General features: G+C 34.5%; 1 pseudogene; it reads right to left on the bottom strand.

Moving 5' to 3' along the window:
* Nucleotides 1–15,486, bottom strand: part of LOC132680558 (small ribosomal subunit protein eS24-like) — a 179,641-nt pseudogene extending 164,155 nt beyond the window's left edge.
* Between the last annotated feature and the right edge of the window lie 3,838 nt (nt 15,487–19,324).

The following is a 19,324-nucleotide window of genomic DNA, read 5'->3' as shown; positions in this document are numbered from 1 at the left end:
ACAAACTTACAAAGCTTTCATAAGTGATAAAATAGATGAAAATTTAAAAAATGAAAAATACATATTTAAAGGCAAAAAGGAGAACATTAGAGATTTAAGCTCTGTCTACAATGTGCTTTGCAAAGCTGATTTGTTGGAGCACTTAGCCATAGTCTGACTAATATGCCCTCAAAAATTAACAAAAAACACGGGAATAGATAATTGGTTTCTTTGGATCAAGGATATCATTACTATTCTTTACTACTGAAATATTTCCTCAAAGCACAGTCTGAAAGAAAATGGAAGTATTGTCATTTTCACAGAAAGACTGTAAACCACTTAGTGAATATTATAAAATGAATATTCTTAATGAAGTAACCAAAGAGTTAAGTTAATATATCAAAATAATATTTTTCTGATGAAATAATGCTAGAGCAGTTCAGATCTATAAACTGAAGGCAGATTTAGTTTGTAAGAAAAGAAGACCAAAGACGTGTATCTTACACTTGAAGGTCAATAGATTCAGTTTCCATCAGATTAGGATAGATGAGTTCGAGAACCTCATGAAAACTCTTCCTTCAATTTCTACTCAGTTTGTCTTTCTGCTAACTGATGATATCAGTTACAAGAGGGCAAGGTGAGAAAAACAGTCTGTAGGTAATCCTTACAAAAGAACATAAGGTGTCTGCTAAAAATAAGCACTGTCATTGTGCTAAGGTCTAATAGGAAACAGGGTGCATGTCAGGGAACAGGTATGGGACACAGCACAGCCAGGGCTGTGGGAGGTAATACAAATCAGGTGTAGGCAGTAGTAACCCAGGCCATGATGGGTATGAAGAGCAAGAAAACATAGTTGCTACAGGTCACAGTTGGTATCAGGGATAGTTGGAATTAGAGAGTCAAGGTCAGGTCCAGTTGATAAGCCCATCTATTGAGATACAGTGCTCTGGTTCAAAGGACTAGACATGAATTCATTTGAAGCAGTCTTGCCCTAAATAGATAACTCCTTAATAAAAGGAGATATTCTAACTGTATCTGGGGAAAGATTGAAAGTAGCTTTAGAAATACTCAGATGAATCAGTTTTCTGGTTGACAAAGGATTTCTATTATTTTTTATAATTCTTGTTATTATTTGTGAATACGAGAGGGGGTGGTGAGACTAGTGCATATGAAGTTAAAAACAAAACAAAACAAAATATAGCCTCTTATCTGGAACTCCTTCGCAGTTCAGGTCCTAGGCACAAAACTCTGAATAGTTACTATTCCCAGGAAAGTGTCTATCTACTTGGGTAGGGAAGCATTTCTACATTTCTAGGACAAGTCTCTAGCAAATAAATCTCATAATTTCTTTGTATTGCTTTTGGTTGGATTAATCAGTCATTCTGCAATATGAAATTTATTGAGAGAAATAATAATCGTAGGTATTCAGGATGGCTATCTATGGCTTAAATGGATAGAATGAGACAATGAACTTTTTCTATTAAATTTGATATCATAGTTTCTAGTGATTTCTGAAAACTAGTTTCCAAGGTGATTTGGAAAATCATTATTTAAATACAAAATCTGAACTGCAATTTGAAGTAAAAGAATAAAAAAGACCAATAGTAGAGTCAATGAAGTATCTGATTGGTTAGTATATAGAAATAAATTCATTTCAACTAGTACTAAATTGAATTCTAGCCCATAATAAATATGAAAAAAATGTGCAAAATTCACATATAGAAGTACACTACAGGGTCATTGAATATAAATTAACTCAGAGGTAAAAAAAACCTTTCAAGGTGCAAGGAAAAGGAAACAAACCATGCCCTGAAATTTTAAAGTGAGAATAGAATAGGGGCCACAATTCAGACCTTTATTTCTTTAATGGAAATGATTGCATATTGATATATCTGACGACACTGCCAGTGCAGAGGAGTGTGCAGTGTAAGCACGTAAGTAATCGTTAGAAACACATTTCTACCTTCATTCACGCATTGGGCTAATAGCTGTGTAATACCTGTGTTTGTATACACCTCCACAGACTGGGTAGATCATTAACTTAAGTATTTTCTAGCTCATGTTGTTTTCCATTCCACATGTGCTAAGATAAGTTATAAATCAGCAGAAGCAGGGATATACCACCATATTTCCTGTATTTAAGCTCTTCAAAAGAAAGATTTGTATCCTAATCATCATATTTCCATTGCCTAACCTTGCCTAGTGCAAAACGAAGTACTTCAAAGATATTTTTCAACTTGAATTGAAGAATTGTTCAATTAAAAAAAAAAAAAAACTATTGAGAACACATAGTTATTTCTACCTCTAGGGGTGTAAATGAACAGTCTCTTTGCCTTATGAAATTAATAATTAATTTCATTGATTAAATAATAAATAAAAATGGTTTTATAAATAGAATGTGAGTGTGTATGTAAGTTTTCATAGAGATTATCTTAATTAAGAAAACCTAACATAGTTATAGAGCATGTGTTCACCATGCTTGGAAACTCATAAATTTTAGAAATAGTAATCTCTCTATGTAAATGTAGTTCTCTTCTTCTGTGTATGTCATGTAGGGTCAAGTAATTGGCCTTTAGTATTTTCCAAATAGAGGCCTGGGTGTGTATTTTGTTTCCAAGGTCAGGTAAACATGTACCAAACTACTAGCATGCTTAAAATGTCTGTGAATATTCTTCTTTCTATCCTCTCCATGACCTCTAATATTGATTTTTTTAATCTGGCTATAATACTGTATAATCTGGGTTGTTTCCTGCACCTTGAATACAAAGTTTATCTTTGCATTCTTAGTATCGACAATAATGCCTTTATATGTAGGCTTCTGTAATTTAAAGGCCATGAAATTTGCTCATAAGTACATGAAGACCAGTAGCTAAATAATTTGATGCAAGAAAGCCTTTTTTTCCCCTTTTTATATAAAAAGTCTATAGAACCACATCAAAATCAGTAGGCCTCAGATTGATACATATATTTAGTAAGTTTGTAAATGAAGAGAGACTGCGCCATCAACTTTGACACCCCACAGTAGTGCATCATTTCTCATTCTAAACTCCAGAATTAGTAAAAGTGTATTATTGCCAATGAGTAGAAAGTACATATTTCTTAGGTTCTGAAAAAAAATGTATTGTCATATTAAAGAGCTGTTCATACAATTCTATTTTGAAAACTGGTAAGTGAAGGGAAAAGTAAACATTTTTCTGCTTTCCATTTTGAACTGTATTCCTGGAAAGGTCAGAAAAAGCGGCCTAAGACTCTAGGTGCTGAGATACCAGGGGGTTGCACCATATCAAGCACCACCTACAATCTCAATCTACTACATCCTTCTTGTCTGTGATTTATATTAGTAATATTCTAAATATCCCAGTCTTTTAAAAAATGAATTAGATGTAGTTTTCTATTGCCTATAGCCCAAAAAACTTAACTAATACAAACCTTAGTACCCAGATTTTGGTGTTTGCATTAGATATGTGCCAAAAAAAAAAAGGCAAGTATTTCAATGTTAAATGTCAGTCTATATTTTAATCTGTTCGCCAGAATTTCAGGCACTGAAAAGTCCAAAGCATTTCATACAAATCAGTGGCATGCATAGCATTTATTATAATAATTTAACTGAAAATTTTATTGCTTAAATTTTTTTTTTTTGCTATTTTTTCCAAAGACTATAATTTATTTAAACTACCCTCTCCCTTAAGTTTTAGGGGTATTGTTCTGAATCTCTGGGTGATGGATCACATGGTGACACATTTCATGGTGATGAGTCAGGCAGAGGGAATTTTTCTGAAATTTTACCAGCTGACTTGCATATCACAAAGACTTCAAATATGTGTTAGAAGAATTAACAATACATTACAAAGTTACTTTTGCAGCCTTATTAAATGCTGTTCTACCTGAAATTATTGCTTAAGATTTCATAGTTGCTCTTGAGAAGAGATTATGACAGACTGAAAAACAGCAGGCACTATTCTGATCTTCGAAGAGTGTAGTTTAGTACTTTTTTATCAAATAAACTTTATTAAATTTTTAATGATATAGGTTTAGAAATTATATAGGTTTGTAAATAAATCATAGAAAGATTGTATGCACCTAACTAAAGGAAAAGCAAATTCTAGTTTATAAATTTAATTTTACAAATTTAGTTTGGCTCGAAAGTGTCTTCACATATAATATATAGACTTGTGTGTATACACACACACACACACACACACACACACACTACACCCAAATTAAGGATGAGACTTAATCAAAACACTCCATGTTCTAAGAAACAATACAGTGCAAGAATTGATATATATATATGGGTTATATTTTTATTCAGCTATTATCCTATTACATTAGTTATAAAATGATTTAGCCATTCACACAGCCCGCATTTATATTATTCATAATTCTTATAATATTTAGTAACCTATTTTCATGATATCATATTCATAACATATACATATACTCAGGAAATATGTGTTGACAAAGATAAACTGAAAATTGAAAATAATTCCTGCAAAGATATGGTCAAATATAATGTTATTTGTCAAAGAAACATTGAATGTACCTCTTTCCATGGCCAAACTTAGTCTTCATTGCACCTTATACCAGCCTTATATAAAACAGGAGTTAAACCCATTAGTTCATCTCAGGGAAGACTGCAAAGTTTGTGGTTTTCTATGGTGATTTTTGGAGCAATATGTGTGGTATGGATCTCAATCTCAATTGATTGGTAATCCGTATTGCCAATTTATATATCAAAGGCATAATTTGCAAATTCAGAATTAAATACTTTCATTAGATGATAAATGGAAGGGATGCTTAAATATGGATATATAACATTAAAAATAACAAAAAATAACTATTTTTAGTGAAATAAAATGAATGATTTTACTGAATTTATTCTGAATTAGGTTAACTTTATGCATGGCTACTTGTAGCCAAAAGTAAATTAATGTATTATCAAAGCTAAAGTTGAACTGGACAAAGTTAAATAGGCAAAGGTGACTTTATTTGTGGCTATTACAACAGAGAAAGACTAGAACTAAGACTAAGCTTAACTCCATTGAAAACAGGGGCTAGAACATTTTTAAGTGCCATGAGTGAGCTCATGCATTATACTGGAAGAAAGTACTGGTTGGGGAGGTTGGTCAATGGGATGTGTCCAGCACATTGAGTTAGTACTGAGTTTGCAAATGTTTTTCTCTGTGATTGCGCCACTTGTGTTTGCTAATTGGCACTAATCTACCTACAGAGACTGGGATATAGGGACACTATCTCCTTTGATGGACACATTTCAAAGGGCTGGCTTCCAGATTCTTAAGAAAGATATTCCTGGCTTATAAAACTGGCAAAAGCTTTTTAAAAAAATTACATCTTAAAGGAACAGAGAAAGAATTTATAATTGTAAATTTTCTAAAGTAAGTGCTGTAAGAAAAAAAAGATCAGGGGCTTAGAGTGAGGAAAATTCCAGTCTAAATTTAGTCAAGCTGAGGGAAACTTTAAGGCCATCTTGGTTAATATCTTAGGAAATCCAAGAATGAAGTTTGAATTTTATAAGCCTTTTATTTTACATCAAAGATTCAGTTAGATCCAAAAGTTTAATGTGCAAACAGTTATTATCCAGGCATAGAGTCTTACTTAATGCAAAATTTTATTAGGCTTAACCATAAAATACAGCATAATGAACATATTTTCTGATTCAGTGAGTATGTTTATTGAGTATCTGGAATAAGATTAGCAATGCTAGTTCTTCCTTGCTCCAAGTGGGTGCCCACTATAGCTAAAACATGAGGAGCATATGCATGATTTAGATTGTGTTGAAAGGAAAGATCTTACAAAATAGAAAAATATATATTAATTTTAAACTTGTCTATTCCAATGTGTGATATCATGACTGCACATAGAAGATCTGGATATTGCATACCTAACTAACATTGAGCACTTTTCTACTGGCATGTAGGATTTTTGAAAATCTGATATTCTGTGTCACAATGTATATATGGTAGAGAGTAGCATAAATCTATCATATTAGTAGATGTAAAGGGTTTGTCTGTATACATGCATAATTCCAGGTACCCTTCACCAAATCCTATGAAATTAGGCTTGTCCTTGTTATTTAACAAATGAAGTAATTAAGCTCTGAGTTCTACTTCCAACACCATGCAGCTTTTAACAGAATTAAGATGAAAAACGAAACCTACTTAAATCCTATATCTGTACTTTTCTCACCATAGGAGATGGTCCACAATGATTTGTTCCTTCACGAACAATAAAGATTCATTCACTTCATTGCTTTAAGATTGAAAATCAACTCTGTGAAATGAAATGCTGACATTGTTGACAAGAAAATGTCCAGTTTTAGATACCATTTTTTTCTAACTCTTCGTCTGTTAGCTTGAAAAACAGTGACTTAAGCAGAACTCAGAAAACGAAGGCTTGACACACAGTTCTGTGTTCAGATTCCTAACTTACAAGTCCTTTGTATCAGAGCCATCACACCATAATCATTGGAATTACTTTCCATTTGTTTCTATGTTTCCTGAAAAAGCCCCTCTACTGTACCAAACACATAGAGAGGAAATTGAACAAGATTATTTGTCTAACTTAAACCCCGATATGGAGAAATCCATCTCAACAGTGCCTAGTAGTCACGTACCTCATGGTTTCTCAAAGTGCGTATGAACAGTGTTCAATTGCAGCATGCTTTACTATAATATTGATTTATGAAAATATAAATATAGTTGTATGTTCTTATCATCTGAAAACACTATTACATATTAGATTCTCTTAAATGTAGCACAGTGGCACAGAATTCGGGTTTTACCTTCCCAAAAGACATGATTTTTGGATATACTAGTGATGTAAAATTCTCTACCATTTAATCATTCAGAAAATAATTTGTTTGTAATCAAATTAAGTATCATTCTCATCAATGCTGTCAATAAAAATGTTAGTCATAATGTCACAGGCTATAGCTGCTGAAATAAATTTCAAAAGCCACTAGATATTCCTGTAACATTTGTCTTTAAAAACATTTTTTTTCATATGCAGTTTCATAAAATACAACAGACCATACAAAAGAATTAACGATGAATGTTTTAGTAGGATTAAGAGTTTAAGATATTTGGTTGTGCCATGTAATAATTGCAGTCATGAAGTAATTTGCCTGTGTATGCAGTACATAAGTTATGGAAACATATGTAGACCATATTATGGTATTATACAGGAACTATGCTGAGAATCCCTCAAAAACATTGAAGTAAAACTGATGTAGGCTCAGAGATGAACTGAGAGTCTAGACCAAAGAATAAATCTGCTGTCATTAAAATTTTTTTTTCTTTATTTTGAGAGAGAGTGAGAACACAAGTCGGGGAGGGGCCGGGAGGGAGGGAGGGAGAGAGAGAATCCGAAGCAGGCTCCAGGCTGTCAGCACATAGAGCCCGACAGGGGGCTCAATCTCACAAATTGTAAGATCATTAATTGAGCCGAAATCAAGAGTTGAATGCTTAAATGACTGAGCCCCCAGGCACCCCTAAATCTGCTGTCATTTTAAAGTGACCAGTTGATTTCCAAACCCCTTTGGTGATTACTGTCCAAAGAGAGAAGGTAGAGTCAGGTTGTCAACAGAGTCCACTTTCTAGTAAAGTATTTCTATTAATGGGAAGCAATGTTAAAAGCCTAGGAAAAATAGTAAGTTACCAGATATCATAAAAAACATTTACTATGAAGTAAACAAAACAGTAGTAAAAAACTAGCATGGAATTAAAAAAAAAAAAAGTGCCCAGATGATTTGCTTTACAAACACAGTAATTTTCAGAACTTCAGCAGTGAAGAAATGTGAACATGACAAAAATTTCTTAACCAAATTCAGTATCAAGTTGTATATGCCTGTTTGGCAATGATTACTTGAACATAAAAGATCTTTGTCTCTGTTTTTGATTGATATAATTGTTATAGGTATCCAAATGTTCTCTGCTGATAAGGTCTGTGAATTATTTAATCTCTAAAACCAATAGCAACATGAGAAGTGGAGCCTTTCTATTTGCATCCACAATTTTCTAATCTAAATATTGACTTAAAACCTTATGGACCCCAATCTCTCATCATTATTGTAAATAAGTAAAACCTAATCAATAATGGTGATATCACAGAAAATTAAAATGAGATCTGTCCTGAATTGTGCCCTACATTTGACAAGTTCTGATCGATATGTTCTGGGGCTAGCTATTCTGAGACAAAGGCTGCCATTTATAGTCTCTGGAAGTAATCTATTTGCTTAAATGACAACTTTTACAGCTTTCAAAACCAAAACCTTATAATAGCTAAAACAAGCTGCTTCTAAACTTTGAATTTATGTGAATTTGCAATAGTTTGGAAATGATAAAATGAACATCAAATAACTTTTGATCCTTACGGAGCATCGGCCTAAAATTCATAATTAAAATTATCTTCATCTTTTAGATTGATCTCTTCCTGCATATATTTATATATTTTCTATATTTATTGGAATGTTTTTTTTTTAACCAAGAATAACCCAAGTTACAAAATTTGAGTTTTGTGAGTTGTCTGTCTTTGTAGAAAAATAGCTTGATTCCCCCAAATACAATAAAGAATTGTGTTTCAAAAAAAGAGAGAAAGAGAGAAAAAGAGATAATGCTATTTTTATATAGATTATTGAACTGCAACTCAAATTCTTATTTTCTGAATTATTAAAACAGTTATGGAATATCTTAGCTCAAAATGTCTTTTCTGTAGTTTTATTTAAATACTTCAGATTCTCCTATTTTTCATAAAGATCTCCTGGTGGATCAACATTGATTTCTTCCAAATTTATTTAATACAGAAATTCAAGCCAAATAGTATTCATAAATATTCTACATACTTCAGGCAGTTAAGTCCCTTTCATTATAATAAAATTCAGCAAAGACTTTACAACATATACAGAAAAGATATTGAGGTAGATGATAGGCAGTCACAATAAAAAACACCCCAAAGATAGAGCACCCAAAGAACTTGTAGTCTAATATTGAGGATAAGGTGTGAATAAATTATTCTTTTCCATTTGATATGGTAAATTAAATAAAGAAAATACATAGTAAATTTAAACAGAAAAAAAGTGATTGACTTTCTCAGGAAGAGGATATCTGCTGGATTTTGGAAAGGGCTCACTAATGTGAGAAAAAGAACATTATCAGAAGAGGCAATAGCATGCTTAGAAAAAGAGAGGCATGAAAATTAATGTGGCATATTCAGGGGATGCATATATAAAAGTGGCAGAATTACAGGTGGCCTTATAGAAAGTAGAGGATGATTGATAGGTAATAAGGGAAATTATACTTGCAACCTCAAGAGAAGGTTGCACTTCTCTTGCACTGAAGATTTTAAGCTTGCAATAGACATGGTAGAATTCATAGTTTAATAAAAACATGTCTATTAAGTTATAGAGAACAGATTATTGGAAGGAAAATAAAGTTGATGTGATAGATAAGGTAAGTGCTCACCAAACCTGGTTCATCTTTCTTTCTCAGGCACATGGAAGGAGTCTTAGCCTGTCTTGTGTCTAGTTCTGGCAGATAGGATCTGAAAGAGGTTAAGACCACATGTGATATCTGCCCACTCTTCTCTGATGAAGAACACTCTAAAGCTCCATGTCCCTCATGTGGAAGGAATAAGTGCAAAAGCCCTAAGATGGATCTTAAAGATACAGATACAAGAAACTGCATCAAGGCCAATATGAGAACTGCAGGGAAGAAAGGGGAGATGGGTAGGAAATGAGGTCAGAGTATAAGCCAAGGGCCTTATCATATGGGTCCTACAAACCTTGACAAGAACTTTGTGTGATAGGTGAAGTAAGAATGACGGTACTTGCTAGAGATGACAGGAACTCGAATGTGTTAAAGCCACTAAGTATTTATGTCAGCTTTCTCCTTATTTTCTTCTCCCCAAAAAGTTTGTTTCCCGTGTTTGAAAGTTTTTGCCACCTCTGCTTCACCATTGAGTCATTTCTCAAAGTTGCATATACGTTCAGTTTGCAGAATTCTAAAATTATTTCTTGGAAGTTACCTGAAGCGTTATAGCTGCAAAATGCCATAAACTTCTTGTCCTCAACCTCTCCACGTTATTGGAAACTGATGATCTGCTTCTACCTGGTATTCTTTTTTTCTGGGCCATTGTGATAACTACCACTTATGATTTTTTCCATAATCTGATATTTTTCTCCCTCCTCATTCTACCTCCAAAACTTCTATCATTTTTCCTTTTTATTTTTCTTATATTTTCTGGAACTTTCATAATATGAACAAATACATGGTCAACATCAAACAGATAAAAATTTCAGATTTATAAACCTATTTATTTTTTTGAGCTCCAAGAAATATTTCCAAATAGGTGAGGAGTAATCCCCCTACTGCATACTAACAATATATTTGAAATTAAATCACTTTGACATTCATTCTCCCAGTGTGCTCCCAGACCCCCGAACTTTCTACTTTGGCTGTGCCATGTTTTAAAATAATCTACAATTAAATCTTGCTGAAAGTTTTTAAAACTCTTATCAGTGAGATTTTTTGTTGCATAAAAAGAAAAACAACATTTATAGTTAGTTAATAGTGGATTTCAAATTTTTACATAACTCATAAAACATAATTGCAGCTATATTACCTCAAAAATGATCAGGTAATGTGTTATTTCTCTCTTGATGCTACAACTAATTACCACAAACGTAGTGGCTTAAAACAACACAAGTTTATTATCTTATATTTCTGGAGGTCAGAAGTCTGAAATGTGTCTTTGTGGGCTAATATCAAGGTACTTGCAGGGTTACATTACTTTTTGGTGGCTTTAGCGAAGAAATTATTTCCTTGCTTTTTCCAGCATCTGGAACTTTCCTGTATTCCTTGCCTCAGGGTTCCATTCTTCTGCCTTCTAAGCCACAGCTTCAGCCAAGTATTTCTCACACTGCCCTCTCTTGTTTACTATGTCTGCTTCTTTCACTTACACATCAGGACTCTGGGCCCACTGGGATGATGCAAGAGTCTCTCTGCATTTCAAAGTCATTTTGTTAGAAACTGTAATTCCACCTACAGCCTTAATTCCTCTTATCCATAAAACCTAATATAGTCACAACTTCCAGGGATTAGAAGGTGGACAGTTGGGGATCATTATTTTGCATATCACAGATAAATATATTCTTTTAAATATTAGGACACATTTAGAAATGAAACTCTTCTTAAACTTCACTAAGATTATATGGTACAGAAAATAATTCAAGTGTTTATAAGGAGAAGGTTATGCACAGTATTATATATTTAATTTAAAACTAGGAGAAAAAAACAAGGCAGTATTCGAACACAAGTTTAGGTTCTTTGTCTAGAATCCAAATCGTTTGGTAGAAGAACTTTAAACTTTCTCAGCACCTTTTATTATTATTTGTACTTCAAAATTATTATTACTGGGTGGTTTTTTTTTTTTTTTTTTTGGTATTTTGAAAGTTTGCCTTTGTTCCACTTTATGTAACCGGCTCAGGAATAGAATCTAGAAATTACTTTTCCAGTTAGATGGCTAGATACTGATATTTCACAGCTCAATATTTTAAACATGGGTGATAGAACTATTTCTAGAAGCCATAAAAATCTTATATTAAAAAATAGTTTTCTGAAAGTGAAATTTATTGATAATGCGTGAGTGCATGATTATATGCGTTTTATATATATATATATATATATATGCATATATATATTATTTCTCAGGTGTACTGAGGAGCTTTATGTACAGTAAAGTTTACCTTTTTTTGTATGCAAATCTATAGATTTTTAATACACAAACACAGTTGTGTCATCAGAATCAACATACAGTATTCTCGTTTCTCCAAAGTGGTCCCTGTTTTCCTTGGTAGCCAGTCTCCTAACTATACCACAAGCTCCTGAAAATTACTGATCTGTTGATTGAATATGTAATTTTGCCTTTTTCAGAATGTCATGTAAGTGCAATATGGCATTCTTAATCTGATGTCTTTCACTTAGCATATTGCCTTGGAGAATCTTTCATAGTGTTACATTTATCAGTAGTTCATTAGTTTTTTATTGCTGAGTAATATTCCATTGTATGAATGCACCACACTTTGTTTCACCAGTTGAAGGAATTTGAGTTGTATTCATGATCAGGCCATTATGAATTAAGCTGCCATAAACGTTGTACAGAGATTTTTTATGAACATTTATCTTCATTTAATAGGATAACTAAGAGGAGAATTGCTAAGACACAAGGCAAGTGCATTTTAATTTAATTAATTAATTTATTTTTTTAATTTCTTTGTGTTTATTTATTTTTGAGAGAGTGAGAGACAGAGCACGAGCAGGGGAGGGTCAGAGAGAGAGGGAGACACAGAATCCGAAGCAGGCTCCAGGCTCCGAGCTGTCAGCACAAAGCTTGACACGGGGCTTGAACCCACGAATGGTGAGATCATGACCTGAGCTGAAGTCGGATGCTCAACCGATTGAGCGACCCAGGCGCCCCAAGTGCATTTTAGCTTTAATAAGAAACTTCTAAGTGTGCCTGGGTGGCTCAGTCAGTTAAGTGCCGGACTCTTGGTTTCAGCCCAGGTTATGATCTCAGGGTTTGTGGATATGAGACCCCTGTCAGGTTCTGCACTGACACCATGAAGCCTGCTTGGGATTTTTTTCTCTCCCGCTCTCTCTGCCCCTGCCCTACTTGCTCACTCTGTGTCTCTCTCAAAATAAGTAAATAAACAAACAAACAACAACAAAAAAAAACTTCTAAAGTGTTTTCCAAAGTGGCAGTAGCATTTTGCATTTCCAGATTAGTATTTGAGTTACAGTTTCTCTTCATTTTTGTTGCTATGGTTACCTTCTTTGCATGTTGTCTTACGTGTTTCCTGGAGACTAGGCACCAGTGGAGGATTTTCTCAATTTCAGAGCTCCACTCGACATTTAACCATGTTAGATGGCTTTGCCCTATCCTTCAGGAATAAAATGATGTTGTTTGCAGTACTTGTGTAGTTCCTAGTGAAGGCAAGGGTGTTTCCTGATTATTCTACTCAGAGCTCAGTCTTAGGGATGCCCTTTGTTTCAGGTCCTCTGTGTTAGAGTTTTCTTAGATTCCTGCCCCTCCTTCCTATGGCAGCCAAACTCTGCTTTGTGTCTGCTCTTGATGTTGGGCAGTCATTTCCTACCTTTTCTCTTATCTTTCAAAATCTATTCTTGATAAATGTATAGGATCTTGGTCCCAAAATGATTACTTGACCATCTTCTAGGGTAGAACTTTTTCTTTTATGCTTATGTCAGTGGCATTCTTGATCTCATTGCCAGAAGTGGCAAGTTTCAAATCCTCTCTTGAGGCACCTTAAATTTTTGCTTTCAAAGAAAGTCCAAGGAACCATTTTATACCTGACCCCCATAGCCAATAATCACATGTCTCCTGACCTTATCACCCGGGGCTCTCCAACACTATATTCTCCAACACTATACCCATTTTTTTCCTCATGAACTCCAGGTAGAGGGCCACTGAAAAAGAAGTTGCAAATGAGTGCAGACCCCCTTTGTGTCTAGCATCCTGTTTCTTTCAAACTGACATACTAGCGGATTATGATTTTGGCGGTCTGCACAAGCTTTAGTTAATTTCTCCTTATCTTGGATGGCAGCCAGCTCCTCTTCCTCTCATCTTGTACTACAGGTAAGATAGTTTATGTGTTTTATTCTCCTCAGAGGTTCTGTCCCTCTTTGAAACTCAGATTCCTCGGTTGACTCCTAATGTTAGCTCTCTTGGTGGGCTCAAAATAAGTTATGATCTGTAGTTTACACCCAATTTTCTTATTGGGTTGTGAGGTTCTTTAGAGTTTTCTTTATCTCAGAATAAAGCAAAACTTTTGTTAAAGACTTCAAAATCCTGTGAAATGAGGAACTATATTTTGGGGGGATTGGAAAGCTGTATTGATTTAGGTGGACATCTTTGTGAGAAATGATATCCAATGTTCTTTTTACTTTTGAATATTGAAATTTTAAACATATAAAAATGTATAGGAGTACTAAGAAACAATCAAGTGTTTCCAATAATCACTAACACATGATCAATCATGTATATCTCTACCTCTCACCATGTTACCCATATACACACCAGACACTGTCATCTGTAGATTCCATGACGATGCAGCTAATATGTATTCTGATATCTCTCACTGGACATTTTGACCTCCCTGTACACTTCTCAAGACTGAGTCTTCATCCAGTAGAAAATGGTTACATAAAAGAATGGTAAATGAGGTAACAAGGATTCCCTTCATTCTCTTTGGACAACATACTTTCCACTTTCCCAGTTTCCCATTCAGGGAAAAGACCTTGTCTGCTGCTACTGCCGATACAAGAACGCAGTTTAGGACTGGCGCATTATATAAGGGACAGGCCCTAGAGAGGAAAAAAAACAAAAAACAAAAAACAAAAAACAGAAAACAAAAAATTGTCTGCATTTTCTCCACCCCACCAACCAGGTTCTCTTGACACTTTGTTTCCTCCTAAATATTATTGTTTCAATAATACATTTATTAATACTCAACTCTTCTAAATTTAAACTTTATTCTCCAGATCTGGTTATTTTAGCTACTACCTTTATATGCTTCCAAATCCCTTGCTTCCTTACAGTCAGTTAATAAACCATAACAATGGTAATGGTAATATCCTCCTTTCTACCTACATATTTTGACCCGGTTGTTAGCATAGACAACTTTTCAGGGTGCTTTAAAGAAAATCTGGGCACCTCATTTATTTAATAAAAGACATACTTTCTCACCTACTTAATGACGTTGCTCCAAGGAACTCCAAAAGAGTTTCCCTCTCTCTTTTACATTATGTATTTTTCATATTCTTGTGATCATTCCCTCCAGTCAGAAAACTTTCTTTTATTCTTTCCTTCTTTAATCAACGAAAACAAAAAGAAAGAAGACTATATCTTTTGCGAGCTACTGACTTCTATTTTTAGTAGTACAAACTCCTCAAAAGAGTTGTTTATATGCACTGCCTCGGATGTCCCTCCCCCCATTCATTTTTAACCTACTTCTACCAGGATTTTGTCCATATTTTTCAACAGACATTGCTCTTGTTCAAGTCAATAGTTCTATCCACATTGGTAAATTTAGTGATTAGTTCTCAGTCCTCTCTTATCTAATCTATTTTTAACTTTTGAAACAATTGATTTCTTTCTCTTCCTTAATATATTTTCTCTTATTGGTTTCCATTTGGGGCCTGCTTCAGTAGAATGAGGCCTGTGCAGTCATGCAGGCCCCTGAACTTAGAAGGATTCTGCCTTTAGCTTAATGTTCTGCTGTCTCTGTCTTGAAAATTTAAACAATTTTTTAACAAGGGCTCCATATTTTTATTTTGAGCTAGACCACAGCTTAGGTCACCAGTCCTGCTTCCTGTACACTGCACACTGTTTTTCTCCTGCCTTTCTGATTGCTGTGTCTCTTATTTCACATTTTTCTTTCATTCCTGGATCTTTGTCTCCTCTATCCACAGTCATTTCCTTGATTATCTCATTTATTTCTATTAATATCACCTATTTGCTGACAATTTTAAAATGTATATTTCTAAATTAGGCAGATTACTGTGCCAATCTCCAGATGTGTATAACTGTCTATTCAACCTTTCAAGGTCAACATCTGAAATTGAAAGTATGGCCTTTCAGCTCCACCCTGCTCTATCCACACACAGCCTTTCTCATCTGAGTTGACAGAGATTCTAGCCTTCTAGTTGTTCATTTACTTACATCCTTTCACTTCCCACATTTTTGTCAGGGAATAATGTTGGGTTTACCTTCAAAGGGTATTTAGAACCCCTTTGGTCATTCCACATAAGGCAATCACTCTTGTCTGAGCTACCATGATTTTTCACTTGATTACTGCAGTAGTTTTCCAAAAGGTCCAAATCTTTCTCTTTTTGCTGTCCCACAGTCTTTTCTCAACAGAACAGTTAACTTCTTTATTATGTTAATCAGTTCAAATCACATATTATGACTTAAAAAGGCTTACAAGAGGGGCGCCTGGGGGGCGCCTGGGTGCCTCAGATGGTCCAGCATCTGACTGGCTCAGGTCATGATCTCATGGTTCGTGAGTTCAAGCCCCTCTTTGGGCTCTGTGCTGACAACTTGGAACCTGGAGCCTATTTTGGATTTTGTGTCTCCCTCTCTCTCTGCCCCCCCTCATTCTCTCTCTCTCTCTCAAAAATAAACGTTAAATAAAAAAGGCTGGGGGTACCTGGGTGGCTCAGTTAGTTAAGTGTCTGACTTTGGCTCAGGTCATGATCTCACAGTTCATGAGTTCGAGCCCTGCATTGAGCTCTGTGCTGACAGCTCGGAGCCTGGAGCCTACTTCAGATTCTTTGACTCCCTCTCTCTTCCCTCCCTTCATTGCTCACATTTTGTTGTTGTCTCTCTCTCTTTCTCTCAAAAATAAACATTAAAAAAAAAAGGCTTACATGATTTGGTCTCCAATTATCTGTCTAGCATCATTTTCCCTGCTCTTTCTGAGACATACCAGTCATGTTCAAATTTCTGCCTCTTTGTTCTAGTGTTCTCCTCTTCCAGAAACACTTTCTTTTAGATATATACCTAGCTAATCTATTGCCACCTTTAAGAAATTGTTCATATTTCAACTTTGCAATGAGGAAATGACCACCTTATTTAAGACTTTATCTTGACCACCTTGCATTCCATTTTTCTCTTACTTTATTTTCTATTGTGTGTCTCTTTCTGTCTCTCTGTCTCTCTTTCCTTTTCATTCTCTGTTTTTCTGAAGCATTTGAAAGTAAGTTGCCAACATCACCTGTAGATATCAGCGTGAATTTCCTAAAAAGTAAAAGCATTCTACTACATAATCAGAATGTCATTATCATACTACAGAAAATTAACATTAATGTTCTAATATCATCTGATAAGCAATCCATTTTAAAATGTCCTTTGCTTATTTATTTATATATTTATTTATAGTCACATGGGTTTTCAGTGGAGTGGGCTGAAGGGTGTCTTCCAAAAATTCACATGTAAGGATGAAGAATGTGGCCTTATTTGGAAATAGGGTAATGTAATTAGTTAAAACGAGGTCATACTTGATTCATGTAAGCCCCAAATCAAGCAATTTGTGTCCATATAAGAAGATTAGAGGACATATGGAGATTTATACAAGGAAGAATATCATGTGACATGCAGGCAGAGATTGAAATGGTGCAGCTACAAGCCAAGAAACAACAAAGATTGGTGGAAGTTTCCAGAACCTGAAAGAAGGAAGGAAGGATTTTTCCTTAGAGCCTTCAGAGGGTGGATGGCACTGCTTACACCTTGCTTTCAGACTTCACTAGAGAACTGTGAGAGAATACTTTCTGTTGTTCAAAACCATCTAGTCTCTGGTACTTTGTTATGGCAACCTTAGAAAACCAATACATCCATTATAAAGTAGATATTTTCAATCTAAAGAGGGCTATGTGAAATTTTTTTTTATTGCAATACAGAAGGGACTACTTTCAAAATTTTGGCTTCCTTTATATGCTTTCATAATACAAACAAGAATCAGAATAAATTATCTTGGGGCAGAAGGACAAAATTTACATAGGTTAATTGTAAACATTTTTGAATTTAGAAACAAACATACCTCTCTAAAAGTGTATTTATAGGTAGATGATTTTGCAAATGAAAGTATATGATAACAGATAATGTGTAATTTTCTGAGAAATGTAAATAATGGTACCCTTGAATATTAGCCATGAATAATAATTGGATCCTTTCATTTCATGGTTGGAAAACATTGAAGTTTAGAAAAGGTATGATAGTCTTCTCCAAGAGTATTAGTAGACAGAAAACTTGATATTTAGTACATGTTACTTTCATACCATTCTTAGATTTTGAAACAAAAACTTAAACTTTACCTCTCCTGCATCCTCCTTCCCTTGAAACATATCTATTGGAGTTAACCTGTGCGAGATCAACTGTGTAAGAGTGAGGAAAGGGCCAAGCAAAGCATCAGTTTTCTTGTGGTGAAGAAACATGTAAAGAAGGAGCCAAGTGGGGTACCAACTGGAACTAAGTCAGGGCCAGATAGGGAGGTGACAGATAGTATCAGCACTTGGCACAGAGTTAGGGTCAATTAAGAAGTTGACAAATAAAGCATCAGTTGTTTCTAGGTCATGGCAAAAAGAGCCACTGATGTGACTACAGAAGAGTGGCCAGAGAGATACACTGGCTCTGGCTTTCAAATTGGAGAAAGGAATCCACAATTAAGGGCTCTACATCATCTCTAGAAGTTGGAAAAGGCAAAACAAAAACGAAACAAAGGAACGACTACAGCAACAAACTCACGGTTCTCTTCTAGAGTCTCCAGAAAGGAACATAGCTCTGTTCTTGCCTTGATTTTAGCCCAGTGAGACTTATGTTGGGCTTCTAACTTCTAGAACAGCAAGATAATACATTTGTGTTGTTTTAAGTCACTAAGTTTGAGATAATTTGTTACAAAAACAATAGAAAGCTAATAGAAAAACCAAGTTCCTGACTAGTAGGAAAGCTACAAGCATGAAAAAGGAAGAATCTAGAATAAATTATGTGTGTTAGATTGGAATTGGAAGTAATGGAGTGAACTGTCATACATTCAAGACATGGATATAAATATAGCTATGGATTGATAGAGGTATCAATGTGTGTTTTGTGTTTGCATGTGTATATATGCACATACAGATAGATTTGTATACATGCGTACATGTGTATGCCATGCATCTGTGTGTTGTGTATATGGGTGTTTTCATTTCTTATCTCAGTTCACTGATAGGGCCTGAGAGTAGCAATATCCAATTAGCAATAAGCATACTTTCTATCCAGATCTTGTCTTCTAAATATCATTTTTTACTTAAAGGAACCAGAGCTTCTAAGAAATACGACTAATTCCAGGACTGGGTAAAGAAAGTATTAGATAAATCTGGAAAATCTTGTGCCAGAAAGTAATAGAATGCCAAAAGAAGGATGAGGTCTTATCAAAAGACCTATATTCCAACGTAAAGAGGCTCACAGTAGCCAAACACTTTGTGCATCAAAATAGAGTACAAAATTATAATGAATAATATATGAGTTCACAATGATAGAAAGAAAAGAAAAATGGGAAGAAGAGCAAGTTCTACCTTGCAGTATTAAGACAACTAAAGAAGTAGAAGAGATGACAAAATTAGAAAATAATCTTTTGGAGAATATCACACTATTGTCTAGATAAGATTTTTATCACAGGATGCTAAAAATGTAATAATTTAATGAGGGAACATTGTATTTTCACATTATCAAAGTACCTCTACAATTTTTTTAGTATTTACAGCACGGAATATGGAAG

Source organism: Panthera onca, chromosome A1 (genome assembly GCF_046562875.1).
Source record: "Panthera onca isolate mPanOnc1 chromosome A1, mPanOnc1 haplotype 2, whole genome shotgun sequence".
Classification (NCBI taxonomy): domain Eukaryota; kingdom Metazoa; phylum Chordata; class Mammalia; order Carnivora; family Felidae; genus Panthera; species Panthera onca.
This window is presented reverse-complemented; position numbering and strand designations above follow the sequence as displayed.